Here is a 24,124-nt window from a genome sequence, read left to right on the forward strand (position 1 = left end):
AGTCTGTTCGCGACTGCACAGATAGTATGTGAAACAATGGGACCACAGCAGAATGAACATATCAACCAATGTTACACGGCCATCGGGTACAAATACATACATGATTGCAATAGCAAGATGCCATTCCCCGAATTGCAGCGTTGTGCGCGGGACGTGCTCGGCCAAAGGGGAGAGCAGTTTGCACAGGTGGAATGAATCACCACAGGTGGAGGCCATACAGCCTGAAAACACATAAATTGCACAGCCAGTCTCCTCCCACAACCACACCGAAATGCTACCGGCAGGACTCGCGATGTTGGCCCTGGGGGACATGATAGCACTGCAAGTACTCCAACTCCAAGAAGAAGACGAACACCAACTACAACCGGCCCCACGGAGGAGACGCAGGAGGAGGAGGAGGGCAAGGCAGGGCCAGCAAGGGCCGCCAGCACAGCCACTACCACCACGCAGGCAGCCCGCAATCCCACGCCTCCGAGCACATCCGTTCAACCTCACTGATGAGCAGATCCACACCCTCTAACGTCTGGACCGGGACACCATAGCCGCCATTGTGGACATGACACAGGCTGACCTTGTCAGCATGATAGATAGCCCAACCGCCATCCCACCCCTACTGAAGGTGGTGTCTGTACTCCACTTCCTGGCCACAGGCACCTACCAGCACACAGTCGGACAGTTGCATGGCATTTCTCAGCCACTGTTCTCATGGACACTATTGCAAGTGCTCGATGCCCTCCTGCAGCACGCAGACGACTACATCTCCCTACCACGCTCGGAGCAGGAAATTACCAACACAAAAGTGGGATTCCATGCACTTGCCGGCATACCGGGTTGCATTGGTGCCATCGACTGCACCCATGTGGAATTGGTCGTCCCACATGCCATGGAGGCCCAGTACCGCAACCGAAAACAATTTCATTCTCTGAATGTACAAATGGTGTGTGACTCCAACAGGATCATTACACATTGTTGTGCCCGATTCCCTGGATCAACCCATGATTCTATGGTCTTGAGGAACTCTACAATACCACGCTACATGGAGCGACACGCAGGGAACAGATCCTGGCTACTCGGTGAGTCTCATTACATGCATGATAATGTGGGGTATGTGATTCGGCAATGACCTGGCAGGAAGGGGGGGGGTGTGCGTACGTAGCAATGGCATTCCACATCATACGTTTATCGTCCACATACTGGTGATGCTGGATATTCACTGAAGAGATGGCTCCTCACACCAGTCCGGAACCCACGGGACCAGCATGAGGAGGACTACAACCATGCCCACTCACGTACCCGTGTAGTCATTGAACAGGCATTCGGCCTACTGAAGGGTCGTTTCCGCTGCCTCAGCAGGTCTGGCGGGGCACTCCTGTACCGCCATGAGAAGGTTGCAAAGATGGTGATGGCATGTCTCATGCTCCACAACATGTGCGTACGTAGAAATGTGCCCATGCCCCCTGACGCAGAACTGCAAGCACCTGATGATGGTCATGATGAGGGTGGGGATGTGGCAGCACCTCAAGGAGTCTGCGAGGCACCGGAGGGCCGTGACATTCGTCAGCATCTCATTGATGTATGCTTCTAGCACTCACGCCTGGTGGCTGATACATGGACACGGGACTCGTGGCACTATGTGTGTCTGGGACATGCACAATATGGACTGTACGCCTATGATGGCCTAGTACACAAAGATCAATGTCCACACATCTCATTGGTTGATCGTGCACTGTTTATGGCATATGTGATATCATGTTGTACACCCTATCGACCCGCCACCCAAGTGAGCCCAACACACCCCCTCCACCCTCCTACCTCCCCCCCGAACACCAGTGTCCAAAGATGCTCATTGTCAGTGGGCAGTCGCTATTGCAAGCCCCCTCTGCGGGTATCAGGGGCACCCCTGCCTGTGGAGCGCAGGTTCCTCCCAGATCTACGTTGGGGGCTGCCCTGGACGGAACTTGCAACGGATGATGTCTCTGCCTGCTCACGTCCATGCATGTCTCTAAGGGTTTGCGAGAGCTCAGTGAGCACACGGCGCACTGCGGCAAGTTCGGCACATACGTCCTTGGACGTCGCATGCAGTTCCCCCCTCAGGCTCTCGGTGCTTCTCTCCATTTGGACTCCCAGGCTCTCGGTGCTACTCTCCATTTGTGCCCTTAGTGTCTCTGTACCTCTCTCCATTTCTGCCCTAAGTGTCTCAGTTGATGTTTCTATGTCTGCCTTAGTGCCCCCACATTCATCGGCATGGTCCTTGAGGAGCGTGGCCAGTTGCTGCTGTTGCACGATTAACTGGTCGAGGGACTGTTGCCTCTGCTGGGCCATGGCCATTTGCGGGGGTGTCACAGAGGGGCTGTTGTCCTCATGTTGCCTTGCCACAGGGCTTGTGGGGGATGGCCAGTCGTCGTCTTGTGGGTGCCCCTGCGTGGTATCCTCATGTTGTACGGGATGGGACAGACAGGGGGATTGGGACAGGTCATGGATGGATCTGACTTCGACATCCCCGTCTTCTGTGTCGGAGCATGCTGCCATCAATGGGGTGTCACCTATGGTGCTGCTGCCACCAGAGGCAGTGCCTTCTGTGGCATCCGTTGGGGGGACCTGTGGTGGTGGTGGTGTGGGCATGCTGGCTGCTGGGGTGCCTGTTGATGTTCCCTCCTCTGTGCTGCCACCTGATTTGTGCTGCTGCCGTGTCTTGATGCGTGCAGCTGAGGTGGAGGGTCTTTGGCCGTTGGTCTTGGCCCTCTTTGCAGGTGTGCTGGTAGGGGTGTCCTGAAGCTCGTCGTTTGGATCGGACCCTGTGGTGGAGTAAAGGAGGGCGAGGGTTATTGATGGGTCTGTGGGAATTGGAATGGCATTGTATCACATGCATTGGGGTGGTACCTGAGGGTGATTTGGGTCGGGGCCTTGGAGGTGCTTTCATTTGTGTGTGGAGTGAGGGTGCAGTTGTTGGGCAGCCTGCAGTTAGGGTGTGCCTGCTGCACGTGTAGTGCGTGTTTTAGGGGTTTTTAATTATTTATGTATTTATTGTGGGTTTTAACGTGCGCTATCAGGCCGATGTGTGTGGACGTTCTCCTGGACATGTGTTTCTGTTGCACTATGTGGACACATGGTACTTCACATGGATGGACTTTGTGGATTTGGCATTGTTTTATTTGGCCCACCTACCTGAATCTTCGGATGTCTGCACTCCTTTCTCCATCCCTCCGACTCCCTCTATGCTCTCCATTCCGATGGTGGAGGCACAGATTTCTTCCCAGGGGGTCAACTTGATGGGTGATTCAGGACCTCCCCCGGTGGCTGTGGCAATGTTGCGGTTGGCAGAGAGTATGCTGCGGACGCGTATCCGCAGGTCGTCCCATCGCTTTCGGCATTGCTGTGGGGTGCGGGGTGCGGTCCCCACCGCACTTACCCGCTGTGCCACCAGAGCCCATATGGCCTTCTTGTTTGCAAGTGCCGTCCTGGTCATTTGCGTGCAGAAGACGACGGCAGCATTCTCCTGGAGGGTCTCTGTTAGCACGGTGAGTTCCTCACGGGAGAAGTGGACCTGCCGCTTGCGGTCGCACGCTTTCTTCGCTACTTTTCCCATTTTTCTTGGTTTCGCTAGGGTGGATGACGGGTTGGGGTGTGTCTCAGGGTAGTGTTTTTAGTGGTTGTGTGGTTTTAGTGGTTTTATAGGTGTACGGCGGGATGTTTCCCGTTCCGGGCCCATGTTTTAACTTCCGTTTCCGTATATTTCCGGTCACCGTACTTTCCGGTAGGCGCACACTGCGGTGTCCGCTGTGATGGGTGGCGGTATTGCACCTAGGGCGCCGTACGGCGGCGGTGTGGGCCGTTTTGGGGTCATTTCCGCCATCGCGGACTTTGCACTTCCGCCATGCCGTGGTGCTCGTGCCCGATGGGTCGGAATGGGCCGCACTTTGCTCCTTCGTGCAATGGCGGAAACGCTATTTACGCTGTGGCGGTCCGGTCAGTCACTTTCCGCCAGGGTCGTAATGAGGGCCAATGTGTTTAACATGTAACATTTTGTATTACACCTAGGCCTGCCGTTCATAAATAATATCTTTCTTTTCTACTATATCAGAACAGAGGTAGATTCATGATTAATATTATGCACACAGGTAGGCCACAGTTAACATAGGAAACAAGTGTTCACTTTTTACAAAAACAAAATAGGCCTTTCTCTTTACCTGCTGTGATTTTATATGACGAAAATTAAGTCTCTTTATTCCTGATAACGCAATTTGTCACTTGACTTTATTTCTCAAATGTCAAGCATCATTCCTCCTTTTTATTTTCCAAATGCGCCATATTTCAAATGTATATTTTCTTTCCACGTGCACTGCTGCAGTTTTAAATCTGTCAAAGGTGCCTTTCCCCAATTTACAGAAAGTCAACATCTGCAGCACCACCTGTTTCTTTTTGTTTGACCCCATTGGACATAGTTAGCAATATAACAGTTCTAAGGCACACTCTCCTTCAACCCTGTGTCTTTCGTATTTTACTAAATTTGGAATAGGCCCATTTTTGTTCCTTCACTAGGCCTTATTTCGGAAAACAATATTTTGAACTGGCCTGCATTCTCCAATGGGTCTCAACATCAGCCAGCATCACTCTCACAATAGGGGCCTAGCATGGCCTCTCTATCTCTGACATTTTGGGGCCGTATTTTACACACATCATGCTTCCCCCATATCATAAATTCAGAGACCGGACACGTGACACAGGCTTCGTCTCACACCCCCGTTTCAATGAGAACAACTGGATTTGGCCAGAAAAGACATTGCTTGCCAAAGAATGAGATATTGTATGTGTTTTGTACACAGCGGCAAATTCAGAATGGTTGCGATGAAAGCATCCCAACTCACAATGTTTCCAAAAAAGGAAATAAAAACCGGCATTAAATTAATTCCCATCCCATAAATAATCCTGGTTTCTGTGGCTAATACATCAGTGATTCATTCTAATGAACCACAAATCACACCACTGCTCTCATTTACGACATCTCGCTGGCCAGATGCTAAACACACACTGCTTTTTTAACGCCATTGGCAAGAGCGTCGAATGTGGACTGCAGGTATCAGGGTATGATCACACTTTGCCAGTGTATAAATGACAGGTTTTTAAATTGGAGATGGCAGAGTTCTTCTGCTACTTTATAATGCAAGGGCTCACCTAAGGTCATGCAGGAGTAGCTCATTCAGTCCTCAGAATGCAACTCTTGCAAGTAGTTTAGGGAATACAATACCTCAAGAACCAGGATTCACAGGACAAAAGGCAAGCTACATGATCTACTCGCATTTACCATGTACATTTAAAAACCTGAGAGCCGTGTGGCTGCAAGTAACATATGCATACATAGGTACACAAAGCTCTCGTAATAATTACATTGACAATTTTAACTGTGTGCATCGTAGGAACTGATTGAAGGCAAATAACTTATCTTGCACAAAAAGAATGCCCATGTATCTGCCAAACATAAAAGGAAAACACATATAGTTTTTTTTCCTTTTGCAAAACATATTAACATATGCTAAGAAAGACATTAAAGAAAATGTTACAGATATGGTTAATATGAGCAAACCCATTTTTTTTAAAAAGATAAGTAATTTTATTGATGCATGTCTGTGATCCATCAAACCTGGCCAGGTAGATATCAGGTCAGGTGCTCGGCTGCAAGTTTGCAGGTTACTAGCCCATGATAGAGAGTCAGCAGCAGGAAGGAGATCCTTCCTTCGTTAGGAGTGACATCTGCCACTAGTGTCAGGAGAGACATGGGCAGAATGAGATCAGAAAAATGGAACACGCAGGAGTTTCAGGGCAGTCCTGGGGCCCGACTGGAGGTGATGTTTTGCTATTGCTCCAGTTATAAAAGCAAGGCTGCTGCCACACCTCTGCCCGGGAAACCCTGTTATATGGCATATGTCCATGTTGACTTTCCTCTTTCCAGTCAGTGTGCTGGATGACCCTAGGAGAACAGGGCCCTGGAAAAAACCATTTTCTATGTATACCCAAGATAACGCAGGTGTGACGGGGAGCTTCGGCACTAATTGTGTAACTCAGCGTTAGCTATTTATGCTGCTATTGTACTTCAAAGAGAACACCACCAATGTAGTACAAATAAAGCAACAACAACTAATAAGACAGACGCCCAATGCACTCATATCCTTCAACTCTATGTTTATTGCATTAACTCATGCATTTCCTATTACATCAATAATCAATAAATGACAGTATTTAAGTACTATGCTTCAAATTCCACAAAGAAAACCATATACTCCCTTTGTAATGATCTGCTGAACCCCACTAGAGGAACAGGTTTGAATGAGGATCATGAATTACATGTGTTCCTCTAAGGTGCTGCATGGTCTAAGTGTATCTGTTCAGATTCTATGAGGAAATATGTTAATAAATCACCATGTATCATTTGAATATTTCCCCATCGTGAGCACCAGGTCAGTTGGCAACCCCCCTGGGCCTGCTGGCACTATTTCTGGACTTAGACGCTGCCGGTGTGCCGGCCCTGCACCCTGCTTTCTCCACGGCCTTGATTTCCCTCTCCTTCCCTCCTCCCGCCTCCCATCCCGCCCCGTGAGCATGATTGGCTGTCCTGCAACATCTTGCTCAGTGTAATCACTGGCATACCCTTGTGGCTGATCTTTCCCCATCATGATCACCAGGTGAGTTGGCGACACCCCTGGGCCTGCTGGTGCTATTTCTGGGCTTAGACCCTGCCGGTGTGCCGGCCCTGCACTCTGCTTTCTCCACGGCCTCCATTTCCATTTCCCCCCCCCTCCCGCCTCCCATCCCACCCCCATGAGCCTGATTGGGTGTCCTGCAACACCTTGCTCTGTGTAATTACTGGTATACCCTTGTGGCTGCTCTTTCCCCATCGTGAGCACCAGGTGAGTTGGCGACCCCCGTGGTCTGCTGGCACTATTTCTGGGCTTAGACGCCGCTGGTGTGCTGGCCCTGCACCCTGCTTTCTCCACTGCCTCCATTTCCCTCTCCCTCCCTCCTCCCTCATCCCTCGTCCCGCCTCTCATCCCGCCCTGTGAGCCTGATTGGCTGTCCTGCAACATCTTGCTCAGTGTAATCACTGGCATACCCTTGTGGCTGCTCTTTCCCATCGTGAGCACCAGGTGAGTTGGCGACCCCCCTGTGTCTGCTGGCACTATTTCTGGGTTTAGACACTGCCGGTGTGCCAGCCCTGCACCCTGCTTTCTCCTCAGCCTTCATTTCCCTCTCCCTCCCTCTTCCCTCATCCCTCATCCCGCCTCCCATCCCGCCCTGTGAGCCTGATTAGCTGTCCTGCAACACCTACTCAGTATAATCACTTGCTCCCACTTCCTGAATCTCCCATAGCCCGCCTTCCAGAACCTCCCTCATGCACTGATTGGCTTTTCACACCCTCTATAAGGACACTCTAGGGCAGCCCTCTGCCTGGCAACCCCTGCAGCTAAGGGTCCCAAGGCAAAGGGTGGCTCCAACAGAGGCGGCTCCAGTGTCTGCAGGTGTCAGCCGGGGAAGCCAGTGGCCAGCCATCAACCAGCACCAACTGCCAAAGTAAGTGTGGCATGGGTGTGGAGTAGAGCAATTACTCTACTCCAAAAAAACTGTTACTCTACATTACCCTACCTCTGAACTATGAATGTTAGCATGTCACTCACTTAGATGGAATAGTGAACATGGCCCTCAGTCACATCTAGATAGGATTATCAAGGGTAGCAAGTGCCACACTTAGATGGAATTGTGAATGTTAGTATGTGCCACACCTAGATGTAATCGTGAACACTAGCCTACACCACATCTAGATGGGATTGTGAATGTTAGCATGTGCCACACTAGGATAGAACTGTGAATGTTAGCATGTGCCACACTTAGATGGAATTGTAAATGCCAGCATGTGCCACACCTAGATGTAATCGTGAACTTTAGCCTGCGTCGCATCTAGATAGTATTGTGAACATTGACCTGTGTCGCATCTAGATGGGATTGTGAATGTTAGCATGTGCCACACTTAGATAGAACTGTGAATGCTAGCATATGCCACACCTAGATGGAATTGTAAATGCCAGCATGTGCCACACCTAGATGTAATCGTGAACATTAGCCTGCCTCACATCTAGATAGGATTGTGAACTTTGGCCTGCATCGCCTATAGATAGGATTGTGAACATTAGCCTACGTCACATCTAGATGGGATCGTGAACGTTAGCATGTGCCACACTTAGATGGAATTGTAAATGCCAGCATTTGCCACACCTAGATGTAATCGTGAACATTAGCCTGCGTTGCATCTAGATAGGACCGTGAACACTGGCCTACGTCACATCTAGATGGGATCGTGAATGTTAGCATGTGCCACACTAGAATACAACTGTGAATGTTAGTATGTGCCACACTTAGACAGAATTGTGAATGTTAGCATATGCTAAACCTAGATGTAATTGTGAACATTGGCCTGAGTCACATCTAGATAGGATTATCAAGGTTAGCAAATACCACACTCAGATGGAATAGTGAATGTTGGCAAGTGCCATACTTTGATAAGACTGTAAACAATAGCCTGCCTCACAACTAGATAGGATTCAGAATGTCAGCCAGTGCCATTTTACTTTTACTTTACTTTAGTCAATTTGTAATGCGCAGCAATGAACCCATAGGCATGATGGCGTGGACAAGACTGATACAACAAGAAACATAGATGAGTCAGTAGACGGGAGTGTCAGGAGCTATGCTTGTGGAGAGCTTCAATCGAACAGCCAGGTTTTTAGCTTTCTTTTGAAGGCCTTGAGTTTAGTTTCCAACCCTAGATCCAAAGGTAAGCGGTTCCAGGCTGTCAGGGCTGCTATGGCAAAAGCTCCTTTTTCAGCTTTCCTAGACTTGCTTTTCGGGATTTTTAACATTTTGGTCTCCTGTGACCTGAGGAGCTGTGGGGTACTCTTGGGCACGATCAATTCATTGAGAGTGTGGGGCATGATGCCCAGCAGACCCTTAAAGGTGATAAGAAGGAGGCGGCAATGGATTCTAGCCTCAACATGGAGCCAATGTAGTGCTCTTCTGGCTGGTGTAACATGGTCCCGTCTGGTTAGCCCTGTGACCACCCTCACTGCTCCATTTTGAATGACTAGCAGTTTATTTATTTCTGTTTTGCTGATACCAGTCAGCAGACTGCAACAGTAGTCCATGTTAGCTCCCACTATAGCTCTTGCCAACGTTTCTGCATTAGCCTGGGAAATTATAGGTCTGAGGTGTGTGAAGAGTTTGAGATAATAGGCCGCACCAGATACCACAATTCCCACGTGTGCTTTCATAGTGAGGTGTTGGTACAGAATCACCCCTAGCGATTTCACTTTCTTAAGGGTGTCTATTTTAACTTCGCCAAGCTGGAATTTACTGTACCTAGGATCAAGCTTGGAGATCCGACTGGGGGATCCCACAATCATGAGCTCGGTTTTAGCTCTGTTTAATGCTAAACCATTTTGCACCATCCAATTTTCGATACAAGTGTAGGCTTTGTTAATACACTCTTCATCTAGATAGAATAACGATTGTTAACTAGTGCTTCATCTACTCTGCATCAGGATTACAATCAAACCCACATTCCGATAGAATTGTGAACACTAGCTTCCTTCACATATAGACAGGATTTTCAAAGGTGGACCAGTAAAACACTTTGATACAATTATTAAATGTGGGTGGCCATCACATTTAGAAAGGATTGTGAGTATTAGTCAGTACTGAGCTAGATAGAAATACATGAATATTCACGCGCCACATCTAGTGAGAATGTGGAAATCTAGCACATCACTTCTAAACAACGATGCCAATAACCAACACACTAACAATTTCACCCCTCTGCATACACCTCTCAAACTCTAAACAAACACAATCACAGCCCTATACTACAACAAGCCACACAAACTTCACTACACCGCAACAACGAAACAAGCCATAGATAGACTCGCACAACAGCACACAACGTCTACTGACAGGAAAACACCTCGAGCCCAGAGAACAGTGTTAACCGTGTAGAGGCTGTCAATGGCACATCACTGCTCTCTTGCACTTTTCCTGCTTACTCCCACTAACTCACCCCCCTTCCCTTTTCAGAGCCGCTAGAGCGCCAGGGGACCACTCCCGTGGTGATAGTGCGTGGTACAAATATCCTTTGACATTAACATTAACATATTAAATCATAGGTGGAACTGGTTTGGAGCTCGATAGGTACTCTGAAAAATGTTCATCTTTTGATGAAAAGAAGTGTTTTGAAATCATAAATGTATGCAATATTTATAATATATTTATTTAAGTTTTAAGTTTATTTTTGTCTATTAATGATATTGTATTCAAGAGTGATTTAATTAGTCTCACTACACTAAGTCATATGCAATATCAAGGCTTATGCTTTATCATATAAAGGGCACAGTGCATAGAATATGTGTAAGATAGAACAAGGCGCACTTTCAACACTTTTGCATTAGTACTTCTTAACGTATTTGTTGCCAGACACAAAATGGAGGTTTTTTTTAATGAAATATCAAAGAGGCTATACAGATATGACAAGTGTCAGTCATCTTAAATGGCATGCGGCAAGGGGTACGACAAAATGGTATTGGTTGTGCCTTTCGAGATACATAAAACACGTTCCATGTCGAAGCACAACACAGCATATGCGACAATGGAGTGTTATGTATGAAGGCTTTTGTTTAAATGTTATGTTTTCAGATATTAGAGTATTGCACAAATAGACCGTCCTCAAATAGACATATGGGGCCCGATTCATGGAATATTTGCCGGTTCAAAGGGACTTTGCACTGCTGAAAAGTTACTTTGCACTGCAAATACAACCCCCTGATTCATGGAACGTTGCAAAATGTATTTTTGCCGTGCAAAGTCATTTTGAACTGCAAAAACGACTATGCACTGACTTTGCCCGGACTTTGGACTGCAAAGATTAACTTTGCATGATTCCATGAATCAGGGTTTGTGTCAGCAGTGGGAAGTCACTTACCAGCAGTGCAAAGCCACTTTTCAGCAGTGCACATTCACTTTGAACCGGGCAAATATTCCATGAATCAAGCCCATGGTCTATTTATATGATAGGATACATGGAAACTGGTATTTCTAAAAAGGTTTCAGAGGATGCACGTTAAAGAGGACTGCAGCTTTTGAGGCATTAGAAATAGCATAAATTATAAAACTTCAAAATTAGGATTTCCATGTGATATAGGTTGAATCAAAAAATACTACACAATGTTGCAATAAATGTTCATTTTTCTGAAAAGCAATAACTGGCAGCAATAGTATGTCAAAACCTTCCAAGATGGCGACCGGAAATAGACGTCAACGGCTGTACCTTCATTGTTCTAGGTATCCAGAGGATGGTGCCGAACGCCAATCTGCATGAGTGTGGTTCACAGATGAGCAGTTACCCGATGAGGCTGCACGCGTACTGAAGAATGAAACGCTGATGTGCCGCAAGAAAATATGTTTGCTAATGAATAGAACGAATCCAACAAAATGAATAAATAACAAATTCATATGTTAAGATGCTCATGACTTTCTATTTATTTATCATCTGTTCCATTAGGTTTACAAACCGATGGAACATTCTTTAAATACTTTCATCACAACACAATGACAAGACGGATTATCAGATTTCACAGAAAGAAAAAACAAAAAAGGGAATTAAGGTCATTCAGAGTTCCGATTTGGTCCCAATTATTCCACAATGTAGTTAGAATCTGTATAATCTAATTTGACTTTGCACAGAATTATAGATATTTTACAGATTGTTTTGCTAAATGTAGCACACACCCTAATATGGATTTTTCACTGCCAGAATTGTTATGATAGGCTAGATTGCTATTTCTGTTTTTCCACAGAAGACTATTTTGATAAGAAGTATTGCTATTGCAATGAATGAGTATTGAAACTAAGGGACATATAGCCCAGGACATATCTAACAATCCCTCTTTATCTCACTTGAGGGTCCAATTAGAAGAATGTGCGTAGCTCATTAAAGTAAAATTAGATTTTTGAGAGGGAGCCATTGAAAAGGCTCATTCATTATAAGAAGAGCATGTTACAATAGAGAATGTTTATTTTTGATTTTGTGGAGCCAGATTCAATATACAGCCCGAGGAAGCACTGAATTTGAAGCATGTTTAGGCGGATTCAAATTTATTCTCAGGCTGGTTTGAAAGTATCATTAGGTTGGTTTGGAACCGCTATTGATTGTAATCTGAGGATCATTGATCCTTAGGAAAGTGATTATATTTATTTATTTATTTATTTTTCCATTTCTTGCAGCGCACTGAACCCTTCGGTATCTAGGCTCTAGTTACATTGAGGGACAACAAAACAAATAAACATAAAACACAAAATACTGAGTAGAGAGACAAAAAACAAATAAATGCAGAGTAGAGATAATATGAAACAGGCAGGAAACACAACGGGGTGGGAGGGGTATCATGGTGTCTTAAAGTCTTGCTTTGAGGAAGGGGGAGGGAGTGGAGGGGGAGACAGGTATCCGATTGTCTTAGTCTGTTAGCCCGGGGAGCTTTTAGGTGAAAAAACAAGTTTTTAAGTTCAGTAGGAGGGTTTCTGTCTTAGGGTGATGGGGAGATTGTTCCATAACTTGGCAGCCATGACCTAAAAGCTCTGTCCTCCTGTGGTCTTTCTGGTGAAGGTGGGCACTCTGAGGAGATGGCTGTTTTGGGATCTTAGAGGTTGGGGGGGTGTATTTCTCCACCCGGCGTGAAAGGTAGGCCGGGGCAGTGTTAATGGTGCACGTGTGTGCGATGGAGAGGGTTTTCAATTTAATCTGTTCACAGATCGGGAGCCAGTGGGCATCTTTCCTGGCTTTTGTGACCTGGTGGTGCTTGGACAAACCTAGGGCTGCTTGGAGGGCACTGGTTTGGATAATTTGCAGCTTGCTCAAGTTATGTTCAGAGGTTCCTGCATTGCAGTAATCCAGTTTGGCTCCAGTGATGGCTCTGTCTATGGGGAGTCAGTTGACAGTGGTGAGGAAAGGCTTGCTGGCGTTCAGTAGTTTTGCGGCGTAGGCAGCAGAGGAGGCAATGGTGTTGACCTGGCAAGATAGGTCAAGGGTGGCGTCTATGTAGATGCCCAGGATTTTGGCTGCAGAAGATTTATGGATCTGTAAGCTGGGTGTATGCCACGGAGGGTGAAGTGAGAGCTTACAATGAGGGTCTTAGTTGGTATCATTGAGGCATGACTGGTGGGTTTCCATCCAGTTTTGGACAATGTCATAAACTGAGTTAATGATTGCAGCATCTAGGTGGTAGGTGCTGGAGAGAGGGAGGAGGATTTGAGTGTCGTCGGCATGATTTGTGTAGGATATGCCAAGAGCACCCAGATGATCGAAAAGGGGTTTAGTGTGAATGTTGTACGGGATCGGGAGAGGCAGGGTCCTTTTTGGGACTCCACAGGTTACTGGTATCAGTGGTGCAGCTTGGTCATCCATGAAGACACAGCAGGATCTGTCTGCTCAAAAGGATTTGATCCAGTCGATTGCTGCTGGGGAGAAGTTTACTGTTGTAGTGAGGTGGTCGCAGAGTATCTGATGGTCGACGATGTTGAATGCTGCTGATAGGTCCAGCATGAGGTGCAGGGCGAGTTTGCCTGAGTCTTTGATGTCATCTGTTTTTATAGGTCCAGTAAGGCGGTTTCAGCTCTGTGCTTTGGTCGGAAGCCCGATTGGCGGATGCCCAGAATGTGGCTATTCTCAAAGGTACATTGGACCCGGATATATGCTACGTGGTCAAGGATTTTAAGGATGAAGGGTACCGCGGTAATGGGGCGGTAGTTAGTGGGGATGGTAGGGTCAAGGGAGGTTTTCTTTAGATGCGGGAGTATCCAGGCTTCTTTCAGGGCAGCTGGCACAGTTTTTGTTGCAAAAGAGGAGTTGATGGATGTGATGATGGGTGTAAGGGTCTCGGCACAGTCTTTGATAATAGGGGCTGAACAGGCATCTCCTTTGCTCGGGAGGGCTTGCGGCCTGTTATTAATTTTGTGACTTTGACTTCTGATACTGGGCGGAAGTCAAATTGGGAGATGGGTTGCTGATAGGAGGAGGGAGGGGCGTGGAGGTGGCTGGTGGTGTTTTGGCAAGGATGGCCAGTTGCTTGCTGCAGATTTTTGTCTGTAAGGAGGAAATTTTCTCTGTGAGTGCTTCTTGCATCTTGGTACACCAGGTGTCATCTATGATGAGAGCTGAGGGAAGGGAGACTGGCGATTCAAGTTCACCTAAGATCGTGAACAGTTTGCGGGTGTTGGATTGTGCGTTGTTTATGCTGGCATTGCAGCTGCTGGCTTTGGCGGCGTGAATTGCCATTTTGTAGTCTTTGGTTAGGGATGTGTACAGTGCTTTGGAAACTGTGGATGGGCCTTTTCTCCACGCTGTTTCAGCAGTGTGTTTCTTGGCGCAGGAGGCAAGGAGCTTGGGGGTGAACCAGGCATTCTTTTTTAAAGCTTGCTTGACTTCACAATATTTAAGTTTAGCTAGAGCAATCGTGTTGTTGTACAGTTGGACCAAGGACTCTGGGTTCGTGTCCATGTTGGATGGGTTAGTTAGGGCTCAGAGGAGGGCTATGAGGCGGTCCTAGTTCAGGTTTTTGGTGCAGCGGGTTAGGGCTTCAGTTTTCATTGAATGGCAGGGGCTGGGCCTCTTGTTGTTGGGAAGTTCGAATGTGATGGTGTGGTGGTCAGACCACATGCAGGTGGTCAGGCCGGCCAGGTTCATGTTAAGGTCGGCATTCCAAATGAGGGTGTGGCCCTGGATGTGGGTAGGTTCAGTGGTTCACTGAGCAAAGCCAGTGTGGTTGAGGGCTGTGGCTAAGCTTTTTGCGTGTGGATCTGTGGGGCCATTGAGTCCAAGGTTGAGGTCTCCCAGGATTAGGATTTCTGAACTGGGCTTAATAGTCGTATTGAGGATAAACATGAGAACTTCCTCGAAGGATGAGATGGAGCCTGGTCGGCGATAGATGAGATGGAGATTGAGTGTATTGGTGGGTGAGAGAGTGAGTTTGGTGGACAGCATTTCGCAGTTTGGGATATGACTAGAGTTGGTGGTGATGGTATTTTTGTAGATAGGGGCGACTCCGCCGCCTCTGCTGTGGGTTCTGTTGTTGTGCATGATGGAGTATCCTGGGGGGATATTGATGGATAGAGCAGGGCCTGCTGCAGGGTAGAGCCATGTTTCGGATATGGCAAGCAGGTCGAGGTCATTGGAGGTGAGGAGGTAGTGAAGTTCGGGGGCGTGTGCAGGGACTGATCTGGCATTGATCAGGGTGCATTTGAGGGGCTTGTTCTGAGAGGCCGCTGGGGAGGGGTGTGGTGGTGGACGGGTGCAGTGTTTAGGGGTGGGTGGCGGGTGGAAGGCCAGGTGCGCAGGCCGATTAGTTGTTTCTGCTGTGGATGGAGAGTGGAGCTGAGGGTGCAGCTGAGGGGGTGGCGTGGGCTGATTGTGGGTGCTGGGTCTTCTGGTGCAGAGCTGGAAATGCCAATTCCTGATATATATTGGTGAGGTAGGCTGGTGGGGGCCATGGCGTCTGCAGATTTAGATAGGGGTGTTTTGCAGTGAGAAGTTAGCCTGGATGGGGTGCAGCTCAGGGTACGAGAGGCAGAGCCTAGGTGCAAGCGGCACCATTGCTCTTGCCTAATTCAGCAGGTAGCAGGCCCAGCCGGGTGTCATGGTGCAGCTCAAGGTGCGAGATGCTGGGCCTAGATGCAAGTGGCGCGATTGCGTTTGCCTAATGCAGCGGGTAAAGGGACAGAGCGGGAGTCAGGACGCATCTCGGTGTCCAAGATGCAGGGCGTAGGTGCAAATGGCACAAATGAGCTTGCCTAGTGCAGCGGGTAGAAGGCCTGTTCAGGAGACTGGGAGCAGCTCTGATTGAGCTTGCCTAATGCAGCAGGTAGTAGGCCTCAGCGGGTTTCCTTGTAAATTTTGTAGCAAATTACTTTAAATTTACATATTACATTTTGAAGCATATTTTTTGATCCATGGTATAATAGACATTTAATAGTAAATATGATCAAATATCGTTGAGGGGTATTAGCGCATTGCGCAACAGTTATATTAGTTGTTGACACTTCTATTTTTAGCTGAAATGCTGCCCTTTAATTAGTGCAGCCTTAGAAAACCAATACATTTGCTGATTTTGCTAGGGGTTGCTCCAGCCCTGGACACATGTGTTTGATGCTCAACATATTTCCCAAGTAGTAGAGTGCCTCCTCCAGGAGTGCTAGCTGCCATTAATGTCTGATGTGTTTTTTTCAGATAAGAACACTTCATTACTCAGCTTGATCAGTTTAATAAGACAAAGAAACTGCGATTGCTGATGCTATAAAGTCTCTTCTGAGTGTACTTGCTTCAAAAGTGGGAACATAAGAAATACATGCGGAAAATACAAAGAAAGTGTAAACGGGAAGCATCCTTTATGCCCAGCATACCAGAGAGTATGATTGACTCAATAGACATGACACTGGATCATGAAACGTGTAACACTTACACGTCCTATTAACAGTGCGTGTCCTGAAGACGGATCCAAAGGAGCACATATATAAGATTGGTCCATGGATGTGTTCTTTTTTAATCTAAAAACACAAAAATGTGTAGACACTAAATAGGGAGGGCCATTGCATATGCATTATTGCGAACAAGCCGCTCACCTGTGTTACTAACCTCACACTTATACAACTATCCTCAAATAATAGAAGATAGTTAATATCACATGTGTGTTTGAGAAATCAGTTGACATGTATATTTTTGTTGGATACCACAGTCATTTTGTGTATATTTTTATATTTTATCTAAGTGTTTTTATATTTGTGTTCTGAGTAAAATATGTGTATATTTTCACTGACCCTGTGTCTGTGCTAAAGCAATGCTATGCAGACTTATACAGTTTGACTATTTGGCGTCCAGGTCCTAAGTGTGTAAGAACCTGTTTGCTGCTTGAATTTCCCTGTCCTCATCCACATAGACGCCCTTCAAAAAAGAGGACCCCCCAGGCTCATCTATATTGTACCCTCAAGCTCCCCCGCGCCATTCAGGCAACTGCTGACCATCTGTCCTTTCCTCGCCTGTTAAAAACAATTTTGTTCTAGGTACTGTCTTTGCTTCCTCTGTTTCACTGCCCCCGCTCTTCCAGTTCCCAGTGCCATGATGCCCTTGTAGGTGATGGCTGCGCTCAATACATTCGTATAGCATAACACAACTGGATGGAAAATCTTATTTGCAGAGGGTCGACATTTTCAAATGTTAGCTCCACTCTGTTGATTAGTGGTTAGTAAGCCTCCATCTTTGTGTTTGAATTGTGAGGCCGATACTATTCCATGATTGCTTACCAGCTTTGTAAACATTGAAAACATTATTTTCCTCTGCATAAACATCAATAAGCAACCATGTAGACTTGCTGAATTCCCAGATGACTTTTCAAAAGTATTCGCTTTATGTCTATAATTAATTTTACAATTTAAGTATTTTGGTAAACACCTAGTGTTCCTCAGGCAGTTCTTTCTCTGAACCAAAGTTCATGCCCCCCATAACCCTTAACACTTCACTTATGTTAACGACTGCCCCCTGCCATCATCTGCCAATTCCCAGATCCTTTTTCAATATGGTGTACAATGTATTTATGAGGGAGAGAGAGGGAGAGGGAGAGAGACAGAGATGGAGAGGCAGGGTTTTACAGGGGCAACAGGAGAAAGGGAAATGAGAGCTATAGGCTGAGGTCAATTAGTTCATCGTAGAGACCTGGCTGATTTGCCCTGATAGACCTTTTTCTTGCTTTGCTGTGACTTTTAATGCTTTGTTATTCATGTCATGATGTGCCATGCCTTGTTATCCCATGATATAATTTGCTCCATATGTCTTCAAGTTTTTCTGCACCCCTCACCACAATGCCCATTGAGTTCTCCACGGACTGCTCCCAACTCGAACATGCTCGAATTATACATTCCAACACGCAATATGCATACCAAATAACCCGCCCGACATGGCAATTAAACATCCCCCCAGTAGACATCAAATCTGAGAACACTACACCTCTACAGCCAATTTACATATCAGAGCCCGCCCAATCCATCCTAGTACCACAGGCACACAAGGGTCTTGTCTGGACACAAGTGCCTGTACATGCTCAACACGGAACACCTAGAAATGGACCAACATGCAAAGCTTCCGGTACTTCCGGTTTGCACGAATCAACGCAGCTTCAATCGTATCTTGCATTTTCTCTCCCTCCCAACTAGACTAACCCTTCCCCTCTTTCAGATCAGCCAGAGAGCCTAGAGACCATGCAAGTGGCAGCAAAGTGTGGTATAAATGCTATTAGCACCCATCAGGGGATTGTGACAGCCTTCCCGGCAATCAGGAGGCTCGGAACGGGGTCTTTACCTCATGGTAAGGCCCCCACTCTGAGCCTCCTTGAAGAGGGAGGCCACCATTCATCCGCAGGGAATGAGGGTATGTGAACTCATGGCCATCTCCCTCCCCTTTCCTTCCCTGCCCCCACTCCTCCAACCCCAATTTCAACATCTCCAACAACAACTAATAAGATGTAATGTCTGGGCTAACGTTAAATCCCTCGCTTCGCTCAGGCTTATAACTGGCCCAGGAATTACCTGGCCTGGTAAAGCCCCTGCCCGTCTGGTTTCTTGCTTAAGCAACATATTTGTGTATTTTGTCTCGGTCATAGCTCCCTGGCACCTGGCTCGGCTAGCTCTGTGTATTCCTTCAACTAGTTCAGGTCGAGCCACTCATCACTTTGAGTACAGCCATCTAAAGCATTTCCCCCTTAGATGTTTTACCTGGCCAATCCATAAAGAAATCATTGACCTGTGGATAAGTGGGTACTCTGATTGCTAGATGTCACAACAATGTCTGTGCAAGGCGCACCCCGAATAAAAATGCCCCCTTTCCCTTCGCACCCCAGATACATTGGTGGAAAACTGTGAATTGTAAATTACTTTTGGTTTTGTCTACACCAGAGCACAGATTGAATCTGCATGCCCAGACAGCTCATTTATATCTACCCTGAATGAGAAACAAATGTTTGCCCTTTTGAAAGGTTAAAATAACTGTTACAGACAAGTTAGTTGAACAGAACGCTGACTCGGGCGAGAAACACAGTTTTTTCAGATCTGGATATTGCTATTTTTTTTTATAGCTTTTTACTTTTTCCCTCCCAAAATATCACTGTGCCCAATGCAAATCAATAGGCATATTCAGCTCTCACAATTTCCATCTCAAAATCTCTCCTTGCTAGAAACTCTCTCTCAATGCTCCTATATCCAAATGAGAATCGTTTGAGACCATCGCCTCCTTGGGTAATGGGAAAGCTATGGGACTAGATGGGTTCCCAATTGAATTTCACAGAGTACGGCGAGAAAGTGCTCCACCTCTAAAAGCAGGGTTTTCAGAAGCAATGGAGAGAGGTATTCTGCCATCATCGATCAGGGAAGAGTCTATTTTTGTGCCCCCTAAACCTGGGAAAGACAGATGCTTATGTCAATCATACAGGCCGCTGTCACTATTGAATGTTAATAACAACATTTTTTTAAACTGCTGGCCAGGCACTTTGAAGCCATGATGGACACTTTGGTTCCACTTGATCAATCGGGCTTTGTGGCCTGGAGGTCCACCCATCATGATCTGAGCCAATTCTTTGCTACTCTTTTTGCTTTGGACCCAGTGACCCAAGCTATAGCAATGTTTTTGGATATGGAGAAAGCATTTGACTCTTTAGAGTGGCCTTTTCAATTCTTCATTCTACATACAATAAGGGTAGGGATTGGCTACGTAGCTATGGTTAAGCTGCTACACACTACTCCCAGCGTGAGGGTCCAAGTGGACAATACGCCAATCCTTCTACTGAGGAGTGAGGCACATATCAGGGATGCCCACTATCTCCCTTATTCTTTGCCCTAGCCATAGAGCTATTAGACTGTGATCTTAGAGAGAAACATAGTGAAGGGGAGTGGAAATATACATCAAGATGATAGTTGCGTCCCTCTTTATGGATTATTTGTTGGTATGTATCAACAACCCCTTCGTGAATATAGGCCCGATCATAGAAGTCAGCTTGAGTTTGCTACCCAGTTTTCTCAAATTAAAGTGATCTTCTGTTGTTCACATTTCTTTAGGGAGCGAGTTCCAGAGTCCCACCACTATGCAGGAGAATGCTGACACCCCAATTTTAAACTTTAAGTATTGTTTCGGTTATAAGCGAATGTCGTTGTTGGATCTTAATCAGTGCCTTAAGTGGCACTACAAATCGAGCCGGGCTCATTGAGGGGGCGTGGCCTAACAGCGGGGTCTTGATGGCCCGTTAGGCCACGCCCCCTTGATGAGCCCCGGCTCAATGGGCTACTGGCATCTCTGCATTTATTTTGTATAGGCTTGCCTGGCAGGGGACAGCACCTGCCTATTCAGCCTTAATGGTGGTGCTGCCCCTCGCCAGCTGGGGAGGGGCAGCACCACCATTAAGGCTGAAAGCGTGAGGCCACTGGAAGCAGAGGCCTTTTTCCTAAATACTGAAACTCCGGTGAATCCGCGGGAGCTCCAGTATTTAGAAAGCAAGGCCTCTGCTTCCAGCGGCCTCACGTTTCTCCATAATGGTGGCGCCGGCCGACGGGAATCTCTTGATTAAAGAGATGCCTCACAGGTGCGGCGCCACCATTATGGCTGAAAGGCATTTTTTTCTGTAGCCTGAAGCTCTCGCACACGAGCGAGAGCTTCAGGCTGTAGAACAAAATGCCTTTTCGTGTAGTGGCTGGGGCTGTCAGGGGAGATTACTGGGCCCCGGCAGGGCCCCGCCTCAAAACAAAATTTCAGAGACTGCCGGGGCTCAGCCCCGGCAGCCCCCGGCCCACTTAAAGCCCTGATCTTAATGTTCATTTTGGTTTGTAGATGAAGATTTTTCCCTGTATGTTTTTTGACTGGAAGCCAATTAAGTGTTCTGTGGAACATCAGAAAGAGGAGGTGGATGCTGTGCAGATATTTCCACTAAATAGTTTATTTAAAGTAAAATGAGGCCTGTATTTCTCTATGTCTACGAGGTGCTCCCTATCCATTTTACTAACTAAGGTGCTTGTCTGTCAGTGTGAATGTCAAAAACAAGTCCGTCCACCATCCAAATTTAACCTATCTGACCCTACCACTGATATAACTAACAAAGGCTAGGAGAATGACTCCATTTTACTGGTTGCTGTGTTTTGTCACAAGGTGTTCTTGATTCTATTGTTGCAATCGGTAGACCATTTGTAAATAATTTCTGTTTATCCTCTGGAATAAGTTCTGCAGTTCTTTTAGGGGACTGGTATAGTTCGCTCCCTCTTTCTGAGAGATTGTGTTAGTTCTGTTAATGTTTCTTCTTTCTCTCTTTTAGGTTTGAGACCCTCTTGTATATTGAGCTCCTCTCGAATATTTTGGTCATTAACTTCCAATTATAATCCACCTCTCCCCAGGGGGCTGCTTCATGTCTGAGACTTATCTTCCTGAGCCCATGGGTCTTTATTCCCCTAGTGTCTTTCTCTAGTATGCTCTCTTTGTTGTCGGGATATGGGATGACCTTTCCCTTTTCCCAGGGTAACAAGTTTCCAACTTTGTTTCTCTCCCTCTTGGTGGTTTTCATCTTTCTCCTGACCTCATTAACACAGTTCTGATTCATCAGATTATTCCGACTTCCGTTTGTGTTAGTATTGGGACAAGTTTCGTTTAACTTATAGTGAGTCCCACTTGCCCTTCCGCAATTCCTGTTCCCTTTATTAGCTTCTGTTTTCAGGGATAACGTCATCGGTACCTTTAGGACATGGAAATATTTCTTGCTTTCTTCGTAGCTCTGCATCTTACTTTCCGCAGGATCTCTCTTCGCGGCATCCCGCTCTTGCCTTCTGGATAGCGATGGTGCTATGACTTGGATCGGGAGGTCCTTGCTCCTGCTGAGGGTGTGTGCGTCATTCTACAGTCAGGCTGCTCACCATGAATGCTTTGGGATCACTCTACCACAAACTCTCTGTTCCACCCTGTTTGCATTTTTCTCCACTTTCACACGCTGGTTCCCCAGAGTTTCTACATTCTGCGGCAGCCCCGCCTCCTTCCTCTCTGATGGGTACAGAGGGCTTCCCCTGGTTCTCACGGCCTCTCACTCTCTAACGGGTTTCTGAGCTTACTCCCTGGTCGCTTGACGTATCATCCCTTTTCAGTATCCTCAGGACATTCCATTGGAGACTTTGATTTAAAGAGATTGCCTCAGTTTCTTGTTGTCGTTAGTAATGTAGGTTCACTTTATCTTCAAGAAACTCATAACGTTGTGATGTATTAAACAAGCCCATAAGACCCATCACTTGGATGGCATCAGGGAGTTCCTGATGGGAAAAGGGAGTCCTTGTCCCCTAAAGGGGAGTCTCTCATGGTGAGGTTCCACTTCCAACAACCCCTATGGAGAGTGTTGCGGGTGGGCTCACCTCCCTAGCCTCACAGGGAGGGGGGCTCCCCTTAGGGGAGAAGGCACAAATACCCTCAATTCATCACAGTTCTCAGTGCTGGTGTGATGTGTTCTCTCTCAGTGAATCTGAGGAGTAGTTGTGCTGCTGCATTTTGTATTCATTGTCGATTTTTCATCAGGCATTCTGGCATTCCAAGATAGATGCTGTTGGCATAATCTATTCTTGACATAACGAGAGAGATGACTGCTAGTGTTCTTTGTGGCAAGGTGAAGAATGGTATTATCCTCTTGATTGTATGTAGGTGGAATAACCATTTCTTTACTACTGTGTTGACTTGTGATTCAAGTCCATCAGTATTCTAAGGTTTTTGACCACTCTGGAAGGTTCTGGTGGGTTTCCCAATTTGGTGGGCCATGAAATGCGGTGATTGTTCGATGCGTCATTGGCAATGACGTATTTACAATAAGGCCGAGTAGGCCCTGGCCTAGAGTGGCAGAAACCAATGCTGCAGAAGATTTTTCCGAATATTCATTTTTTCTTAGCTCATTTTACATTGTTAGATTTCATTCTTTATTTGATAATAATTTTACTGCGTCATGTTGGAGCTGGCTGTGAAAAAGGCTGTAGCGCTCTTATATGTGTCATCAGTGATGTCATCATGTTTAACGTCCTATTTCGTCTTGGAAGCTTGTGCCATGACGCTTTAAATGCACGCTCATTATGATAGGGGTGCGTGGCCGCTGCAAGCTGCAGGTGGCCGCACGGTCAGCACTGAAAGCGTCCATTTTGAACAAAAGCACCACCAGGGAGAGGGGAGCACTTTCTTCCCTTGGCTGCCTCAACTGCTCCAAGCTCACTCAGCTTTTTGTTTCGACCCTCTTTACACCCTGGGGTGACAATAAACAGGAAGTTAAGCGTTTATTTCAACAGGTGAGGAATTTCAATTGTAGAAGACACCTTTTTTTATTGCAATCAAAAGGTGGCTTCGAACCACGTGTGGTTTACATGCCACTGGCTGATGGCGTTACTCTACCTGCATTTAATGCTGATTGCATTTGTGTATAAACCGTTTAGCAGCTTTCAAGTGACGTTCATGTAAAACACAAGTTCAGGGCTGCATTTTTTCAATCACTGAGCATCGTTGTCCTTGCGATCATTTGTACAACTGCAGTGACTCAGATTACACCTTTAAACAGGCAGACCTGACCATTCATGTGCTCCCTTGGCTTTCAATGTCACTCTATGGCGAAAGGAACCCTTCCAGCCTGCTATCAACAGCATGCAGATGCTGGGAAAATGTTCACACTGGCTGATGCTCTCGTGCTGGAATGCTGCCAACAATGCTGCAGTGTCACCGTTTAACTCATGTGTTCTTCTGGTTCTTTAAAAAGAAATGGACAACTGCTTCACAGCCTGGGTTTATGGGTAAGCTGCAGTTAACAGTGAAAACAGAAATGTTGTCAATATTTTAATTAATTCAAATACAATAAAAGATAGCTTATCAAAAACATCTGCCTTGATTCCTGAATGCAGGTTTGCAACGTTTCCAGCTTTTGAAGATTTATTTATGTCAACTGTGTAACGTCGTTTCTTTAACTGTTTGATCAATGTCAACCCGCGGATATAAGGTTTCTCCGTATTT

This window comes from Ambystoma mexicanum, chromosome 7p (assembly GCF_040938575.1).
Source record: "Ambystoma mexicanum isolate Mex_15411 chromosome 7p, UKY_AmexF1_1, whole genome shotgun sequence".
In the NCBI taxonomy this organism is placed as follows: Eukaryota; Metazoa; Chordata; class Amphibia; order Caudata; family Ambystomatidae; genus Ambystoma; species Ambystoma mexicanum.